Raw genomic sequence first — 19,076 nt, 5'->3', positions numbered from 1 at the left:
AGCCTTGAAGCTCTTTTTCACAGATGTCTAGTATTTTCACAGATGTCCAATAAACAGATTACGGTGTCCCAATGGGTGGGATCACAGTGGGAATGTAAGTGGCATAGAGGTATGGCCACCACTGGATGAATGCTTCTCTATGCCATGTCGGTCGTGTGAGTTGTTTGACCGTCTTGCGCCACGCTGGTCATTGGCGTGGGGGTCAGGGGACATTTGTGTTTTTTTGCAGGGCTGGGTAAGATATCAGCTCAGATATCAGTCGTCACTGGTGCTAGCCGTGGCCTGTTAGCCGTGGCCTAGAACTCAACTGTGCGCTAACCATTGTACCAACACGCCAGTGGGAAAGTAGGTGGGATAGGGGTATTATTAAGGTTATGGATGGGTTGCTCCGGGTGGATAAGGTGGGGTTGGCATCAGAATTGGGTGATGGTTGGGTGGGATAGAGATGTGGTGCGGGGTGGCCTTCCTCGAGGCAGGAGGGGGTGGGGGTAATGTTGAGTGGGGTGAGGGTGTGTGGGAGGGTTCGTTAGGCGGGATGCAGAGGGTTTATTACCCTACAGCACTGTCCGTGGTGTGGCGTGTGCAAGGTTTGGGGGGTGAGCTCGGGCGAGACTGTGGGGGGTGGGGAGGGGGTGAGGTGGGTGGTGGGGAGTCGAGGTGGGTTGGGGGGGTAGAGGTGGGGGAGGGGCGTAGAGGTGGGTGGGGGGGGAGATGGGTGGGGGAGGGGTTTGAGGTGGGTGGGGGGGTTGAGGTGGGTTGGGGGGGTTGAGGTGGGGGAGGGGTATGAGGTGGGGGGGGGTAGAGGTGGGTGGGGGGGCGTAGAGGTGGGTGGGGGGGGTTTGAGGTGGGTGGGGGTGGTTTGAGGTGGGGTAGGGGCTTGAGGTGGGTGGGGGGGTTGAAGTCGGGGGTAGAGGTGGGGGGGTAGAGGTGGGTGGGGGCGGGTAGAGGTGGGATGGGGGGGGGGTTGAGGTGGGTGGGGGACGGCTTGAGGTGGGGGAGGGCTTGAGGTGGGGGGTTGAGGTGGGGGAGGGGTTTGAGGTTGGTGGGGGGGAGTAAAGGTGGGTGGGGGAGGGGTGGAGATGGGTGGGGGAGGGGTTTGAGGTGGGTAGGGGGGGGGGTGAGGTGGGTGGGGGGGGTTGAGGTGGGGGGGTTGAGGTGGGGGGGGGGTTGAGGTTGGTGGGGGGGGGGTTGAGGTGGGGGAGGGGTTTGAGGTGGGTTGGGGGGGGGTTGAGGTGGGGGAGGGGTATGAGGTGGATGGGGGGGTGGTTGAAGTGGGGGGGGGGGTAGAGGTGGGTGGGGGGTAGAGGTGGGGGGAGGGTAGAGGTGGATGGGGGGGGTTAAGGTGGGGTAGGGGTTTGAGGTGGGTGGGGGGGTTGAAGTGGGGGGTAGAGGTGGGTGGGGGTAGAGGTGGGTGGGGGGGGTAGAGGTGGGATGGGGGGGGTTGAGGTGGGGGAGGGCTTGAGGTGGGGGGTTGAGGTGGGGGAGGGGTTTGAGGTTGGTGGGGGGGAGTAGAGGTGGGTGGGGGGGTGGAGATGGGTGGGGGAGGGGTTTGAGGTGGGTGGGGGGGGGTTGAGGTGGGGGGGGTTGAGGTGGGGGGGTTTGAGGTTGGTGGGGGGGGGGTTGAGGTGGGGGAGGGGTATGAGGTGGATGGGGGGGTTTGAAGTGGGGGGTGTAGAGGTGGGTGGGGGGTAGAGGTGGGGGGGTAGAGGTGGGTGGGGGAGGGGTTTGAGGTGGTTGGTGGGGAGGGGTAGAGGTGGGGGGGGGTAGAGGTGGGAGGGTCTCCTCACCTCCCCTCCCCTTCGACGCCCCTCCCCCACCCCCCCGCCCCCACCGCTCTCCCCGTCCCCCTCCGCACTGCGATCCGCGCCGCCCGCGGCCGCCGCTCACAGAGAGCCCCAGCGCCGCGCCGCGTGGATGGACGATCCAGGTGGGGGAACGATGATCGCTTTTTATTATTTTTACCGTTACACAGACAAACGTCACCATTAAGGATGTTGCCGCTTTCGTTCTCGCCGATGGCGTTGAGCAACGCGGAGCACACGAGGCGCATAGGCAGGGAGAGGAAGCGCGCACACGTGTTGGTGGTGGTGGTGTAGCAATGGGGGTGTCTCTCTGTGTGGTTGTGTGGCAGCAGCAGCAGCAGCTTGAGAGGGATGAGGCGAGTGTTGGGCGCTCCTGGAGGATGCTGCTGCTGCTGATTATGCTGCTGCTGATTATGCTGCTGCTGATTATGCTGCTGCTGATTATGCTGCTGCTGATTATGCTGCTGCTGATTTTGCTGCTGCTGATGATTTTGCTGCTGCTGATGATTTTGCTGCTGCTGATGATTTTGCTGCTGCTGATGATTTTGCTGCTGCTGATGATTTTGCTGCTGCTGATGATTTTGCTGCTACTGATTTTGCTGCTGATGATTTTGCTGCTGCTGCTGCTGATGATGATTTTGCTGCTGCTGATGATGATTTTGCTGCTGCTGCTGATTTTGCTGCTGATGGTTTTGCTGCTGCTGATGATTTTGCTGCTACCACCCCAGCCACGGGGTAGCTCTGCTCTCGACTTGATGATGTTGATGATGTGTTGATGTGAGATGGCAACAAATGTCGCGATTACGATGTGTATCCGACGAACGGCAAATGTAGCATCCGCGACTCTCATGGGTTTACCGTCACACACACATTCACACGTGTTATATATATCTGCACACACACACACGGATGCTGTAAACTGTTGTGTATTTATACACGGCAGACGCATGTATACTGCCTTGTGTATACAGTAACACACGCTGCAGGTATGCAATTGCAATGTACAGTCCTCCGTCAATCCACTGCTGGATGAATGCCTCGCCACGCCGTGTGGGTCGTGTGGGTTTGTTTGACTGTACATCGCCACGCTGTGGTCATTGGTGGTGGTGGGTTCAGATTTCATTCGTCACCGATGTCAGCCGTGCTCTGGAACTGAACCAAGGTCTGTAGCGCAGTGCGCCAATTGCTATGCCACAACGCCAACTCGCCATGTGCGTGTACCACGACTTATACCTCAACAGAGGAGGTGGATGGAGGCACGGAGATGGAAGAGATGCAGGAACATGGAAGGGCAGGGGGGGTGCAAGGATTGTCGGGAAGAGGCAGAGAAATTAAGGGAGATAGAGAGATGCCCGGTTGATGGATAGGTGCAGGGAGATGATAGAGATTCAGGGAGATGGAAGAGATGCAGGGAGATGAAAGAGATGGAGAGATGCCCGGTTGATGGAGAGATTCAGGGGGATGGAAGAGATGCCGGTAGATGAAGAGATGCCGGGAAATGGAGAGATCCAGGGAGATGGAAGAGATGCAGGGAGATGGAGGAGATTCAGTGAAATGGAGAGATCCAGGGAAATGGAAGAGATGCCGGTTGATGGAGAGATGTCTAGGAGATGGAAGAGATTCAAGGGGATGGAGAGATCCAGGGGGATGGAGGAGATGCCGGGAGATGAAGAGATTCAGGGGGATGGAGGAGATGCCGGGAGATGAAGAGATTCAGGGAGATGGAGAGATTCAGGGAGATGGAAGAGATGCCGGTTGATGGAGAGATTCCGGTAGATGGAGGTGAACCAGGGAGACGGAGGGATGAAAGAAGCGAGGGGGGATGCAGGTAGATGGAGAGATGCCGGGAGATGGAGGAGATGGAGGTGAACCAGGGAGACGGAGGGATGAAGGAAGGAAGGAAGGGGGGTGGATGCAGGGAAATGGAAGAGATCCCGGGAGATGGAGGAGATGGAGGTGAACCAGGGAGACGGAGGGATGAAGGAAGGAAGGAAGGGGGGGCATGCAGTGATGCATGGAGAGATGGAGGTGGCGCTCGGGAACTCCCCGCGTGTCTTGCCCGGGCAGAGCCGGGCAGGGACGGCGCCGCACGTGTCCACACTCGCCGAGAGCCCTGGGGCGACAAGCTTCGGCTTGGGCTCCTCGGAATCTGAATAAGAAAAAGGAAACTTAAGATAGATTTCAAACGTACGTGTACATAAATACTGTCGACAAAAAAAATACCCACCCCAACCGTTATTCCCCACTCGAGTTGCGGTGCCATTGCAGCAGCATGCACACAGTCGTATACAAGTGGCACGGTGATTGTGCTTGTTTGTATCTTGCTTAAATGTTGTCACTGGATGCCTAAGTAGGATACAAGTTGTCTATTTTAGGACGATGATCAATTAGCGATCCATCACAAAATCGAAAGTCTGTACAGGAGGCAGCTGAAGAAGCGATACTAAGCCGGACAATTTTGACAATTCACACTTCTTAATTAAGTTCCTTTATACGTACAATAGAGAGTTGTTTTAATTGCCAGCATTTTTTGAAATCCCATTTGTGAACAAAAAAATTGTTTAAAATTATGCCTTTCATTATAATCAGACCAAAGGCCATTTGGGACATTCAGTCCCTTTTGCAAAGGAAACATGAGATAAAGACAAGTTGTAAATTGCACTACTTTAAGTGTTTTCATTAGCTCTGAGGTGATTGGAATCTTTTTTTATTCGGCATATGCAAATTCCAGCAGTGTATTGCACATTCCTGTATTCGTATCTGGTACAGTAGATTTTGAGAGTGGTTAATACCGTGTGCTGTGCATCCCAATCAATGTTCTGTAGTTCATTGTGAAACGTATAAATTTGTCCAACTCAAAATTGTAGATGGAGAAGCCATGGCAAGTTGTTTAGCATAATGCCATCTGAACTTTCCAATACTGTTCTGTAACATTACTCCCCGAGTTGAGAATGTAAACAATATATTAATTTGCATTATATAGAGATGATCAACTTTGTTTCTCGCTTTCAGAATCCTGTTTCCTGTCGTGGACAATTGCCTCATTCAAGTAAAACTCCTTGAAGGGTGGTAAGTGTGCATTGTCCAGGAGCCTAAGTGACCACAGCTCCTAGTGCCACACACACACACTGCTCGTCGTGGGTAAACACACTTGTCTATTTGAAAGTAGAATTGGTCCTAATTAGGAGACGTGAAGTCTATTTATACAGGTGTTGTGTCTCCTGTTGTTTAATGTTGTGCCTACTTGGCTATACGATTGTCACTCCGGTCCAGCTGCAAAGTTTAATAGGCAGATGACTGATTTTTCATGTTCTCTTTCTGACCTCCCACGGTGTGGGAATGTGTAATTGCTAATTCATCATGTGAATTATATTCTCATCAATAACGTTGACTATATTATTATTTTGTGTCATGTATGTATGTATGCATTCTATAGTTTTGTTTGAAACTAGGACCAATGTCGAACAGTAAAGGCACATGCTATTAACAGTTGGCAGTTCATCTGCATTGGGTTAAGTAAGACTCATTGCTGATGATTAAAACTGAATGTTTAAACTGGTCCAGCGTTTTCTTGTTTTAAAGCAATGCTGCTGATAAAATAACTCCCTAAAGGCCATGTGGTCGATGGGATGTGTAAGAAACAAAAGGTATATTTTTCATGCGGAGCTACAGAATGTAGGAAGGTGGTATATTGTCTGCTTAGTTATTTAGTTATAAAATAGTTATTTTGTACCATAGTGTATTCCAGTGCACCATTTTCAAAATACTCAAAGTGTGTTGAATAGGAATTACATCATTGTACTGTGTTCCTAATAACAGACGCTACCTCTCAAATATGTGTTCATATACATGACGGGGACAACACCTGACTGAACTGGCAGTGTTAATGACGCCTCTTTGCATGTGGTCATTAATTGTGTCCCACAACCTAAAGGCTGTTGCTGGTTTCCCTAACTTAATGTGTGCTTGTACGGCATACACCTTGAGTACCTGTCACATGCACATGTTCATCTTATTATTTCTATACACCCACTTAAAGTTCACTTCAATTGTTGTCGGGGCCAGTTTCCAAGACTTACAATTTCCTGTGGCGAAAAACGAATCCAACGTTAATTGTAAAACTCCATAAAGCAATTTCATCCAGAAAAACAGTCGTGTACTGTGCATATGGGCCACCGGTTTTTGTTGTAGATAAGCAGACTTGCATCTCCCTGTACATGAGGGTGGAACGATTTCATTTCAGAGGTGACAGATTGATTCAAGAACGTTTTACATTGTGGCAGAGGTGTGGACTCGAGTCATGTGACTTGGACTCGAGTCAGACTCGAGTCATGAATTTGATGACTTGCGACTCGACTTGGACTTGCATAACAATGACTTTGTCCCACCTATGAGATGTGGACTCGAGTCATGTGACTTGGACTCGAGTCAGACTCGAGTCATGAATTTGATGACTTGCGACTCGACTTGGACTTGCATAACAATGACTTTGTCCCACCTATGCATTGTGGTGAATGATAACGCTTCTCGTGACTACAGGGGTGACATCAACCCTTAACATACAACATACTTAACACATCGAAAAACATACATTCTCACAATTCGATGCATGTATCATAAGCTAAAGGTTTTGACGCTATTGACGCTATTGACGCATTGTTCCAACTCCACTACTATACGCCACTGGAGTGTAACTGTACAGTGTACATGAATGTACAAATATACAGTAAATGGTTTTTGTTATTTTAGATGTGCCTACTGTATATGTGACAGTATTCGGTCAAATGAAGGAATCCCACAGTATGTGTGATGCAGCATTTCCTGGAAGCTAAGGAGTTTGCACTTAAGCCCTAATCCTTATAAAGGCAATTCTGGGTATTTAAAGATTAGGATAATACTGTGGATGGTACTTTTCATGGTATTTGCCCAGGGATCTGGCTGTTTTAATTGAAGTCAAAAAGTTGTGTCTTCATATGATGATTCGTTTAACCGTTGAGCTGCTGTAAATCCAACAGTGCCTTCTGCATGTGTTCAGGAGTCATTTTGATTGTTTTTAATCAGAAGGCAATGTGCTTTGTACCAATAGTGCGTAAGACATTACCACACGGCACTCTAATATTGTTGTTCCGTACAGCAAAGCTTTGCTGTGCGTCGACAAAACTCTGCATTATCCCTTGTGAAAAACCCACACAACATGCAGAACGTCAAGGTTTAGCTATTTAAACATTTTTACAAACTTCGCTATGCCACTGTGTAAAACGTTGGCCTCTGTGTTGCTACATGAACCGAGTTGGTATTTGTTTTCTTATTAGGGCGTGGGAATTTTGTGTTAATTATGGTGGGAACCAAGGTGAGGGAAGGTATCGTCCCACTTGTGGCATGTCTTAACGCATCCTGGGGCTGTGATCTCACATCATGTTCATCTGGTTTTCAGAACCGAAAGAAATGTGGTATTTAAAGGGACTGGCAAATCAGCTGATGCGTTCCACTCGCCAGCCTTGCTGCATCACATTAATGGGCTGGCCGCTTTATTTTGGGCTGTTACTTTCCCGTCCGTTTGTTGTAACCTAACCGTGGTACAATCTATGGCAAATGTATTCTTGTGAAAGCACCAAAGTTCATACTTTGTAGTCTTGTATCATGACTGCAGTATTAACATTTACCAAATAACCCATTGCCTAAAATATTTGCTTTGGGGAAAAAAATGTACTGTCCTTTCGTTGGAAACTTTCTTGGTTGTCTTTCATTTCACTGCATACAGTACTGACCAGCGGTGATCTCGACTTGGATATAAATCACAAGAAACACAGTGTTGCTATAAAACATGTTTTAGCGCAGTTGCTCATCTATGTGCCATTTTAAACACGATACCGGAGAAACACTGCCAACAATAATACAAAATAATAAAAATCACCGAGAGAAACACGTGTCCACATAACCAACCATGGACACGCACAATACAGGCAGCATCTACATTACTTCTCAGTGTGCCCAAACTCTCGCTGAAGTTACTTAGAACGTTTTATTACCTGGGTCAGTATTTGGGGTCAGTACAGTCCCGTGGACAGGCCCTCCCTGGCGTGCTTCGGGGTGTGGGAGAGGAAGGGCAGAGGAAACGCCTGTGGGCCCCACAGTGGAAATTGGCGCAGCTTGGAAAGAATGCACTATTGTGTCAAGCCGTACTTTAGACGTTTGCGTATTGATCATACCAACAGCTAGGTGGTATTTAAGCAACTTTCCTTAACGTGAAAAAATGTCCCTGCCCAAGACCGACTTGTAATACTACAAACAGTTTTGTATTGATCTGGTGGAGCTGTAGAAAATGCGTGCGCTCTGGTATTGTGAAAGTACCGGTGTATCAAAACGAATCGACATACAGAGTATTCTACATATTTTGTCTTCAAAAAGGAATTCTTGCTTTGAACTAAAATTTGTCAGAACAAAATCCAACAATTATGTTATTATGGCTTGGACATCCATACAATTTAGTAAAATACTCTATCCAATAATTATTTACATACACCATTTTGGTGTGGTTACAACACAAAGATTTAACTTGTGTAAACAAATTTTGGCTTGGCATTGCCAGCCACACTCATGGCTTACAAATAAAAACCCGTTGCGCCCTGTGCATGGACCATTGAAGCAATGAGTTCGTTGCCCCGAGTTGTGATCATTTGCTCCTTTCTTATTGACCGGTTGACCTTTCCAGCCACTCCTTTTTAACTGTAACTGTTGCCTTGGATACTATTTTACCAGGTCTGTTGTGCGTGGAATGGGAAAGATTGCTCATGTTTATCCTGGCAATGGGAGCGTGACTCTGCTGAGCCAGGCAATGGGAGGGTGTCATCTTGAAATGTGCATTGCTTAAGATTGTGATGTTTTCAGTGATTTCACGGCAATGTTTTCTTGCCATTTTTTTTCATGAGTAAATTTATTATACACATCACTTTGTCAATCCACTGCTGGAGGAAGGAATCTCAACACTATACTTTACTAACCTGGTCAGTGCAGGTTTGTGAAGGGGGAAGCCCCAGGACCAGATACATGGACTTTATTGGCAAATTGATCAAGTCAATTCGTGGATAGTAGGATCCGTGATGTTTGTACCCCACATCACTGCAGATAAGAGGAGTTGTACAGTACTGTATTAAGTATTGTAATGCTATGCATGTTGGCCTTCCTTGGCTTGACTGTAAAAATAACTACGATACTGTGGAACAACCAACAAAACCTAATAAAGCCCTTAATTAAACGAAATGTTACTTTTGATCGTTACTAATTCGATAGAGCACTCTTTTATTTTCTGAAAGCCTTTGGAAGTACGGTCATTTAATTAGCAAAATGTTACTACATTCTTTTTAATAAACTACATACCAATGCAATGGCCTTGTGCTGGTTTAGTGGCCCATCAAAGGTCTTCGAGGTCATGGGATTCCATTTCCCATGGCTGGCTTTTTGCCAGCCGTTTAAAATTATAGGCTAACTGTGTCTGAGCGGTAATCAGCTCTAAAGAGTGAACATTTAGTTCAAAACATTAAAATTAGTCTTCTTGGTTCTTTCGGTAAAGTCTGTGTACATTTTTATTTATTTTATTATTTCCCTTCTACGTGATTTTACCGAAAGAACCAAGAAAATGAATCCCTGCAGTCACGAAAGCTTTAAATCGAAAATTTAAATTAGTGTGCCCTTGGTACTGACTGATCTCTGCACATACAGAGTTCTTTGCAAGATCGCATTAGTTTATAGTCAAGATGTGACATATGCACAGTGCTTAAATATGTACTGTATTTGGTCAGACACAAAATTTCAAACTTTGTAACAATGCCCATTTCTAATTTTAATGCAAGTAAAATAGGCCACTCTTATGAATAGGGAAAGTTAATCGTGTCTGACCCCGTCAAACAACACAGCCTGATGGAATTTAATTCTGTAGTGATTTTACACTGTGTATGCCACACAAAGACCGGATTATGCGTTTCGTGTGGTATAGAAACATGACTTTATGATGATATTTTTTTCTATTGACTTTCTTTTTTGCTCTTGCACTGTAATAATTCTGTAGAAAGTTTCTGTTGAGATATAGCTTCCATGTACATCACCATACACTTACAGTATTTTGTGTGTATTGTTATTCTTGAACTTACGATATTTTAAAAGCTTGCTTCAAACTAGCATTATTTTATGACATTTGTGTTCTATAACACATACTGTGTGTCACATACGTTTTTCATGACAGTATGCTTGGTTTGTTATAAAATACTTTTGGTCAGGTGTGTAACCATGAGTGCTTGCATTCACGAAACTTCCTAAGCAGCATCACTGACTTAGCTGCTGTTTTATGCAGTGTATTTAAAAGCATATACTATAATTAATTTGATTCATTACTCCATTTTTTTTTTATTTAAACATAGCGAATGCAGTCTACAGCTTACAACATTACTTATTTTTGTTAAGGTCATGGAGTTTTTCATCTGTGGTTTGGCCCTGTGTGATGTGTTGTTATTACTCATGCGAATTGTCAGGCATCTTTAAAGTGCCGCCCGTGTGTTCTTGGCACCTTTAAAGAGCAAATAAGTCAAATTATGGGTTCAACCATGACTTGCAAATTAAAATGAAAAGTCTCAACGGAATTTACGTGCTGAAACTTAAATTGGATTTATTTGTACTTCAAATTAACTTTTTAGTACAGCACGGCTATTGCACCAAAGGATTACAAACATGATGATGCTGGGAATGTTAAGCCTTTGAAAATGTGGCATTCGCAAATGTTGAAACGCAGTCTTTGCAGAATATATCATCAACATGAACGGTTTTCTCTGTTGCTGTGATCTCATTGCGGTGCTTTGGATTTCCACTTAACTTTGAACTCATGGCCTTGAATTCCATCAGAGATTATATTCTCATGTTAGCAGTTATTGCTGCATTATATATTTTTACCAATGAAAAACGAGGTCCCAAAGCCATCTCCGTGCCTCAGCAACCAATTTATTTTTAACTCCCTAGGAATGCACACAGCTTGCCACTCACTGGCCAAGGGTGCTATGGCTAGACGAGGGTGTGTGTGGTGAGACTAGGGTTGGGTGTGTGGTGTGTGGCTGCCACTTGTGGCCAAGCTTGTCCTGGCAGACGATCTCATTTGTTTGCTGTGCAAGTGTGGTTGTTTGCATCTTGTGTGTCACTGTCACAACAAACAGTGGTCATTTATCTGTTTCCTCTGGCCTTCTCCCCCCCCCCCCATTTCACAAATGCTTGGAGCACCATGGTCACTTTAAAAGGCTGCTTAAGTTTGGTGGTACAGAATTCTTCCATGTGCGAGTTGAATCACCGGTACGTTCCACAGTATCGTGGAAGTGATGTCCAGTCTGACAATGTTGACTTTGCATGTCTTTATTTTCTTCAAAATATAAGCATAAATATGACTGATCTAGTTGAATATAATTAAACCCTTGCCATATTCATTTAAGTATCGTGAGTTATTTAATTTAAGTGTACAGAGTTTTTGATAAATACATTTAGTGTAAAGTATTTCGCGTTTTGTTCTGCTTTTGCTTCCTAGAACCTTAATAAGAAAATATTCTTTAAAAGTTTTTTTGGGACTACCTAAATTGATTACTCATTAATGTATGTAGTCCAGTGGAGGCCAGTTAGTTTATTTTATTCAACACTTTTTCTACTTCTACATTTCAATACAAGGGCCATGTTCCTCTCAGAAACGCCTGTGTTGTGGTGTCCCACAATGCTCCATCCTCAAGCACCTGCTTTTCTCCAGTATTTCTCAGATGTCTTGAGAAAACCGTTTCCTGTTTTAGTGTCAACTTGAATTTCTTTGGTGATGACACACAGCTGTATATTGACTGCATGAAGCCATCCTCACGGTCTACTCTTACATCTGTCCTGTATGTTGTCTCACTGTATTTGGACCTAGCTTCTAGCTACATTTTGGAAAACAAAAGTACGTATCCTCATTAGCAAAAGGTCCAAGACTACAGTTTTGAGTGCACCGTCACATCCTGACTCAAATTATAAATGATCTCCTTTAGTCTCCCCAAATTCGGTATCTTTGAACTCCAGATCTAAAATGCCAGCAGTAGCAGATGTTTTACCTGCACCCATAACTGATACCAGATCACCTTATTATTCCAGTCCCTCCTCTCACTCTGTGCAATTCCAGATCAATTATAGGATCGCACTCACCATCTTCAAGATCTACCATTAACTTGCCCCCTGCCTGTCTATCTCATCTTATCGCACTCGATTCCCTTCCATGCACCATACACTTCAGCAACCAAGGATTTTGTTTAAGAATTCAGTTAACATTTGCTCAGAGGGAGCTTACTCATTCTTCTCTGCTGTCCTCATGGTCTGGAACTCTCATCCCCTCTGTAATTTGTGCTGTCAACTCCCTGTCCCTGTTCAAGTCCAGGCTAAAGACCGTCCTGTAACTGACTGCCTCTCTCCATAAAATATATGTGCCCACTGTCCCTGTACAGTCTTTTGAGGTGCGATCAAATTCAGATGCTATATATATGAACATGGTTTTGAATCATACTCGGCAATTGGGCAATGTAGAATAAGTTGAAAACACTGCAGTAGGATTAAGATACTGTCTTGTGAAAGCCCCTTCCGAAATAATGATAATACCATGAAGGGTGTAACAATATAATCCCTACTCCCAGTGGTTCCATATAGTCACAGTGATTTAATATTTTTGTCTCCTTTTCACCATCTCATTTGTTTTGTTTTTATTCAGCCTTGTTTGTACAGTTTTATTCTCTCATCAGCCTAAAATGTGGCATACTGATTATTTGCATGTCCTAATCGTCCATGATTAAGGCCTCCACAAGCAGCCACCAAGTCCCCATGTTCCAACGATATAATGATACATCCAGCTCCTGCACATGATCCGACCGTATTACTTCATCGCCAGAGTGGGTGTCCTCTTGGACATGTGTCCTACTTCATCTAACACTTCGTTGTTAGTCTTGATCACTGGCCATCATTCATAATCTGTGTCATATCAGGTCATATAAATATTGACATCTTCTTTTCCACAATTTTCATGTAATTTTAATAAATAATAAAAACATGTATTAACAAGAACCGTGAGAACCAACTTTAATCAACTCGTCTTTGCAGAATTATCATGAAACAATGTCTGACCTTTGTAAAGATGCATATTTGGATTTGCCTCGGTTAGAGCCTTGGATACTGAGAAAAAATACTCAGTTTTAGTTCATTGCCCATTACCACTGGGCCTCACATTTTACGGTCAGCGGGTGGGAAAAAAATTGGAAGCTGTTATGGTTCAGTTACCAACGATTGGTTTAAAGTTTCTGAGTGTAAAGTGGATGTTACTACAATGCACTTGGAAAGCAAAATTGAAGATGGATGAAGAGTTGATGGATGCGAGTTGTGTAAGAGCTGCAGCCTAAATCACTTTAGGGTTGACAACAGGGGTTTTGTGCAGTGGTTATTCAGCCAGTCACATGTGAATGCTTCTATAGACTTGGTTGTATTATAAAATGATTTGTTCAAGTGGTTTATTTTTAATTCACTAAAACCTGCGCCTTGTTGGTTGCAGTTATCCTCCGAAGTTGCGTGTACCTTGAGGCTTGGACATTTGTAGTCTATATGGCGTTATTGTTGCGACCAGTATGCAATAATCCATTTTAACAACATATTATTCGCATACATGTTCCGTAGTTGGCAAACTGGGGCTGTATTGTGCTGGAGGAATGGGGAGAACGGATGACTGGAGCCCAGACATTTCCTTCAGGAGTTTACCATACCTGGCCACTCCGATTAGGGCATTGTTTGGTGACAATACGTGACCAAAATAGCATGTTTTCTTAACTGCCGTATTCAGAAAATATATCGCTTAATGTTTCCTTGCTATTATTTAGGAGCTAATTTTGAGTACCATTGAATTATAAAAGACAAACAGTACTAGTGTACAGTACTATTGTATGTTTTGTAGTTTTGAAGGGCCTTTGCCTGAAATGTTGCCTTTTATATATATTTTTTCTCTTTTAAGGCCGCAGTGTTATTGACAAATGTGAGGTTTTTGTTTGTTAATTATGCGTGTGCCCAACTAAGCATCATCATCAATAAACACTCGATGTTTTATGTTTGTCTTCTGATGCAACTTTGGAGACATTTTAACAAGGTTTCAGCAGTGGATTAGCAACTGTTGGCCGGATATTTTGCCTTGTACATATTTCGTCTGAAATTCGTAATTTATTTTGGTCCTTCTTTTCAGCACTTACAGATGGGAGAGTATTTTGTAGGTGTCATGTATGACGACCGAGCGTTTGGATTTGCGTACGTCTGATAATAGGAAAATCCAACCACTGCAGAGAAATGCATTTTTTTTCATGACTTAGCCATGGGGGGGGGGGGGGTGTATACTTGGTGGCTTCTAAAGGCCATGTGATATACAGTACTTCGGCTGAACGTTTTGTCCAAAGATGGAGACTTCAGGCAATGCTGATCCCCCGGAGTTAATACTTGTGGGCAAAATTCAATTGAACTGCGGCCAAGAATGAAAAAACACAGCGCCACCAAGTGAGTCTTTGGTGCAACGTTGCGAGCGAGCACTTGTGCTGAGCTGTCCCAAGATTTGCAGGGTAGCCTCAGAGACCTTGCGGCAGCCAGCATCCTCCGATGGCATTGGTGCACAACATTTAACTGATACCTATTTTGAAGCTCTCCACTTCATCAGGAGACTCAGAGATATTTATATATGTAGATAATATTGTGTGTGCAATGTAGTGACATTTGAATTTTTATAAAACTCTTTTGTCAGTGCTCAATGGCTATATATTATTTTATCATACTTCACCATGCTGGCTATTGCGGGTTGGTGAAAGCGTGGAGCATAGAAACACAGCACAACAATGGAGTTTTCTGCACTGCCCCCTGATGCCCACAGCGTCTATAATGCATGGTGGTCACGCATCCAAGGACTATCCTGGCCCATCTTTGCTCAACAAGCCTATACTATTCAGCAAATGTAAATCTGAACAGTTAGCATGCATTCCATAAGATACGTATCAAATGTATTTTTTTTTTACATTTGGTGTTGAGTTGTTTTTTTCCTTTGGCAATAACGATCGTGTGGCAAGACAAATGAAAACATGTGTTTCCTTCTTTCTCTGCGCACTGATGTACCTTAAATTGCGTGACCGTGTAGCGATTGACAATGAATCAATTTGCTTTGGTTGCAGCAGTTAAAGCCTTCATAAATCCTTCCCCCTCTGCTGGAACACATTACCCAGCCAACTGCCGAAGATCACAGCACAGACTCTTATTCTTTTTTAAGCATTTAATACCACGGAGAACTCGGCCATTTGAAGGAACCTTGAACTATTTATGAAGCTTAGAAAACACGCAAAGCTTCAATATATCTGAATTGCTTTTCATGGGCAAAATGTACTTTTACAATACAAAATTTACAATACAGTCTTGTGCATTGTTGTGAATTACAATGTTTAGTGAGCTATTTACTTGTGTTATACTACAACATGTTGTTTTGGAATTGATCACTAACCACCCAACTTCCCCTATCAAGAATACCGTACAGCATTTAGGAGTCTCTCTGTAAACCTCGATGTATCCTGAAAGGTGGTCGGCTGAAATGTTGAGATCTTCCTTCTCACTAGCAATATTTTTTATTATTTTATTATTTCCCTTCTACGTGACTTTACCGAAAGAACCAAGAAAAAAACTCTTCTTATTTTTTATTCACCTGTAGCACTGTTTATTTAATGCCATTGTCTTGTGTGAGTTTTAAAGCTGGATAAATACCATCTGCTGAACTCTCCAGATTGTAGGAAGCCAATACTGTCATGATTGCCCTATCAGAGTATATTCTCGCCATAGCAATGTTGAATTTCTACCATCGGCTCTGGACCATTACTGGAGTTGAACAGAAAACTGAACTTAAAATAGCTTGTAGGCACTTAGACGTGATGACTTCTTTTGGCGAAGATAAGTTCACTGTTGTAGTGTTTGGTGGAAGGGGCCAGATGCCCATCTTGGCAGAATGCGTGCACACTGGTGGAGAGTCTGTGATCGCGGTCTGTTGGGAGGAAAACCGTTCCAGCAGATGAGAATCGTGTTCAATAATCTCCCTTCCCACGACTGCCGGCATTGCCGTTTTGTAAGTCATTGTTATTGTCTGCGTTTTAACATTTTTGCAAATCTCAGCAACGCACATGTGTAGTGGCTTGGCGACTCTTGGTAATACAGTAATGCCTATGTATGGGTTCTGAGCCAAATACCTCTGGTGTGGCTGTGTGTGATCTCTGCTACAACATCACTTTTTAAAGTACAGCATGCAGTATTCGTTTTTAATGGACTCAGCTTTCACCAGAGTTTTCACAAATAGGGTTTACATTAATTTTCTTAAATCTGGATCTGAGTACGGTACTTAGTCTTGAGTGACAGATAAAAAGGAGACATTATAAGCCAGCCTTGCCTTGGGCACACATCCTGGAAAGGTAGGATAAAGATAATGTTAATTAATTATGCATTAGCAGAAGTGCTGTAATACCTTTATCATAGCTTGACCTGATCAGGGCTTGTGCTTCACGTCAGGAATGCCATCTCCATCATCAATCCACTGCTGGATTAAGGATTTTCCGAGCCTTAATTTTTGGAGCTTTCGTGACTGCAGGAATTATTCTTTGGTTCTTTCGGTTAAGTCACGTCTAAAGATAAAATAATAAATTAAAATAATAGCGACGTTTCGATTGCAACACAAGCAATCATCATCAGGCATAAGAGAAATAGCAACAAAAATCTAACTAGAAAACTATAGACAGACATACAAGCAGACAGACATCACAAGGACACACAGAGAGAGGACACATATCGGCACAGCGAGAGGGGTCGTTTCTGTGACGGTCCCTTAAATATAGGGAGGGGGGGCGGGGACGGAGAGAGGGAGGGGGCAGAGAAAATTAGCATATCAATGAGTGGACGGCAACGTGTTGCTGCTGCGCAAGTAAGATGACGACGTGGCACGGCACGCAAGCTTGAAAATTAGGAGAGAGACACACTAAAATTATATTTTGCGAGGTTATTTAATTTTAGTGTGTCTTTCTCCTAATTTTCAAGCTTGCGTGCCGTGCCACGTCGTCGTCTTACTTGCGCAGCAGCAACACGTTGCCGTCCACTCATTGATATGCTAATTTTCTCTGCCCCCTCCCTCTCTCCGTCCCCGCCCCCCCTCCCTATATTTAAGGGACCGTCACAGAAACGACCCCTCTCTCTGTGCCGATATGTGTCCTCTCTCTGTGTGTCCTTGTGATGTCTGTCTGCTTGTATGTCTGTCTATAGTTTTCTAGTTAGATTTTTGTTGCTATTTCTCTTATGCCTGATGATGATTGCTTGTGTTGCAATCGAAACGTCGCTATTATTTTAATTTATTATTTTATCTTTAGACGTGACTTAACCGAAAGAACCAAAGAATATTTTCCAAGCCATCATGTCTAATGATCCTGCAATACAGTCGTCCACCCAGCACATGCCCACGAGGAAGAGATATTTTCACTGAAATGACCACTCATTACATATTGCACTTTAAAATGGCTATAACACCCACTGAAATGTGTCTTGTTATATTCACATGCATTGTTATCTCCCCAAAACCATTACACCTTGAAACTTATTCTATTTGTCAATCACACGGCCTTAAAAGAAAAATTTGTATTCGGCAGCATTTTTGAGCAATAGCTATGGAGAAGGCCAATTGGTCAACACGTTCTCTTATTTATATATATATCCTTTTAAGGCAGTGTTATTGACTAATGTGTTGAGCTTTTTGATGTATGTGCTTTATTTATAGCTGCCAACGTAGTAACACGCAATGATTTGTTGATATTCATTATACCTTGAGGGTCTCTGTTGCCAAGCGTTAATTCAGCATGGATCAGCAGCAGCTTCAGCCCCAGGACATGAGCATGACTCATATAAAGGTTTTTGATCTGTGTTGGCCATACAGTAGCGACTTGGTGGGAGCCATGCCCCAACGCAGCGTCTCGATGTGAAAAGGGGCAGTTTTTAATTCATGGCTATGACCACACATTCCCAGAAATCCACTTAACCATAGTTTATAAATGTGTACTTGCATGTGATTCTACACGTTTAATAACAAAATGTACTCTACTGCGGTAAATTATATGTTGCAAAACGGCTTCTGTTTTAATGTGAGACTTATGCCCTTAATTTGAGTCAATATATAACTGTGTACATACTTATGTGTGTGGAGTGTATTTTAATACTCGTTTAAGCATTGCAATAGAGCAGGTAGGGTTCACGTTTGTTCGAGGATAAGTCGTTATTCGTTGCAGATAACTTGTAACAAAGTTCACTTAAAACTACACCTGTGATAAAACATGAGGGCCAAAGGGACCGGGGAAGGCAATAAAAATTGGCCTAACTTTCTTTACCTGGCCTTGCGTTGCGCACTTCTGCGAGCCTAGTGTCTAACATACTTTTCTTTGTTCTTAATTGTCGTGTTAATGTGCACATTCTCACGTTTCTCTTGTCGGGTAAAGTAAAAACTGGATTTTAGAGACTAATTTTACAAAGTGCATCAACCACATTCCACAGTATACCGACATTGTGTTGCTGTGGAAGTGTTGTTGTATACAACAACCCAGACAAGGACGTCATCGTGTTGCCGTTTGCACTTGTAGTCATAATACGGCTCTGGGTCAAATATTTAGGATTCCCTTCGTTTTATGTCTGCCCTCAGTCTAGACTGAAATTTTCATTTGACCGGATTCACTTTGGCATGCTAAGCCCGTTGAGTTCCCCTACTCTGCTTCACGTAAGGAGCTTGCCAGCAGTCCGACACAGAATATATTGAGAACATAACTTCCAAGTTATGACTTTGTGCCTTGCCAGCTGTCAAGATTGAAAAAAAAAACTCTGTAATGTGCACAAACAAGTAGCGTTACTGTTCATTAAGCCAAGTGCAACAATTGCCGCTGGTGTTGTGGGTTTCAATGCATGGACTTACCTAAAATCTTGTTTGTACGATATAAAGTTGAGTAATTATAATATCGATGATGTCACGTTAAAAAAATGTGTTTACTAATGTCTTATTGTGTATGTTAGAAACTGACGAAGCAACTTTATAAATGATGCTGTCTTAATCTAATAATTCCCCCAATGAGAAACACATTTTAAATTGTGACGAGATATCTGGTGCACAGCTGTAAGTCAGTGGGGCTGTCCAAGAATGTGCAGCAGCGGTGCTTG

General features: G+C 43.8%; 1 protein-coding gene across 4 annotated transcripts in view; it reads left to right on the top strand.

Annotated features, from left to right (window-relative positions):
• Window positions 1-1,863: 1,863 nt before the first annotated feature.
• LOC144942826 (protein TANC1-like) overlaps window positions 1,864-19,076 on the top strand; it is a 113,854-nt gene continuing 96,641 nt past the window's right edge. For 3 of the 4 annotated variants that reach the window (XM_078869841.1, XM_078869833.1, XM_078869823.1), the window contains exons 1-2: window positions 1,871-1,927; window positions 4,815-4,871. The gene's annotated coding sequence lies outside the window, so the exon portion shown is untranslated. Of the gene's footprint in view, window positions 1,928-4,814; window positions 4,872-19,076 lie in introns of all 4 variants that reach the window. The other variant, XM_078869848.1, reaches the window with a different exon arrangement.

The sequence above is a fragment of the Lampetra fluviatilis genome, chromosome 2 (assembly GCF_964198595.1).
Source record: "Lampetra fluviatilis chromosome 2, kcLamFluv1.1, whole genome shotgun sequence".
Classification (NCBI taxonomy): Eukaryota; Metazoa; Chordata; class Hyperoartia; order Petromyzontiformes; family Petromyzontidae; genus Lampetra; species Lampetra fluviatilis.
The sequence above is the reverse complement of the archived record's forward strand: the minus strand, read 5'-3'. Positions and strand labels throughout refer to the sequence as shown.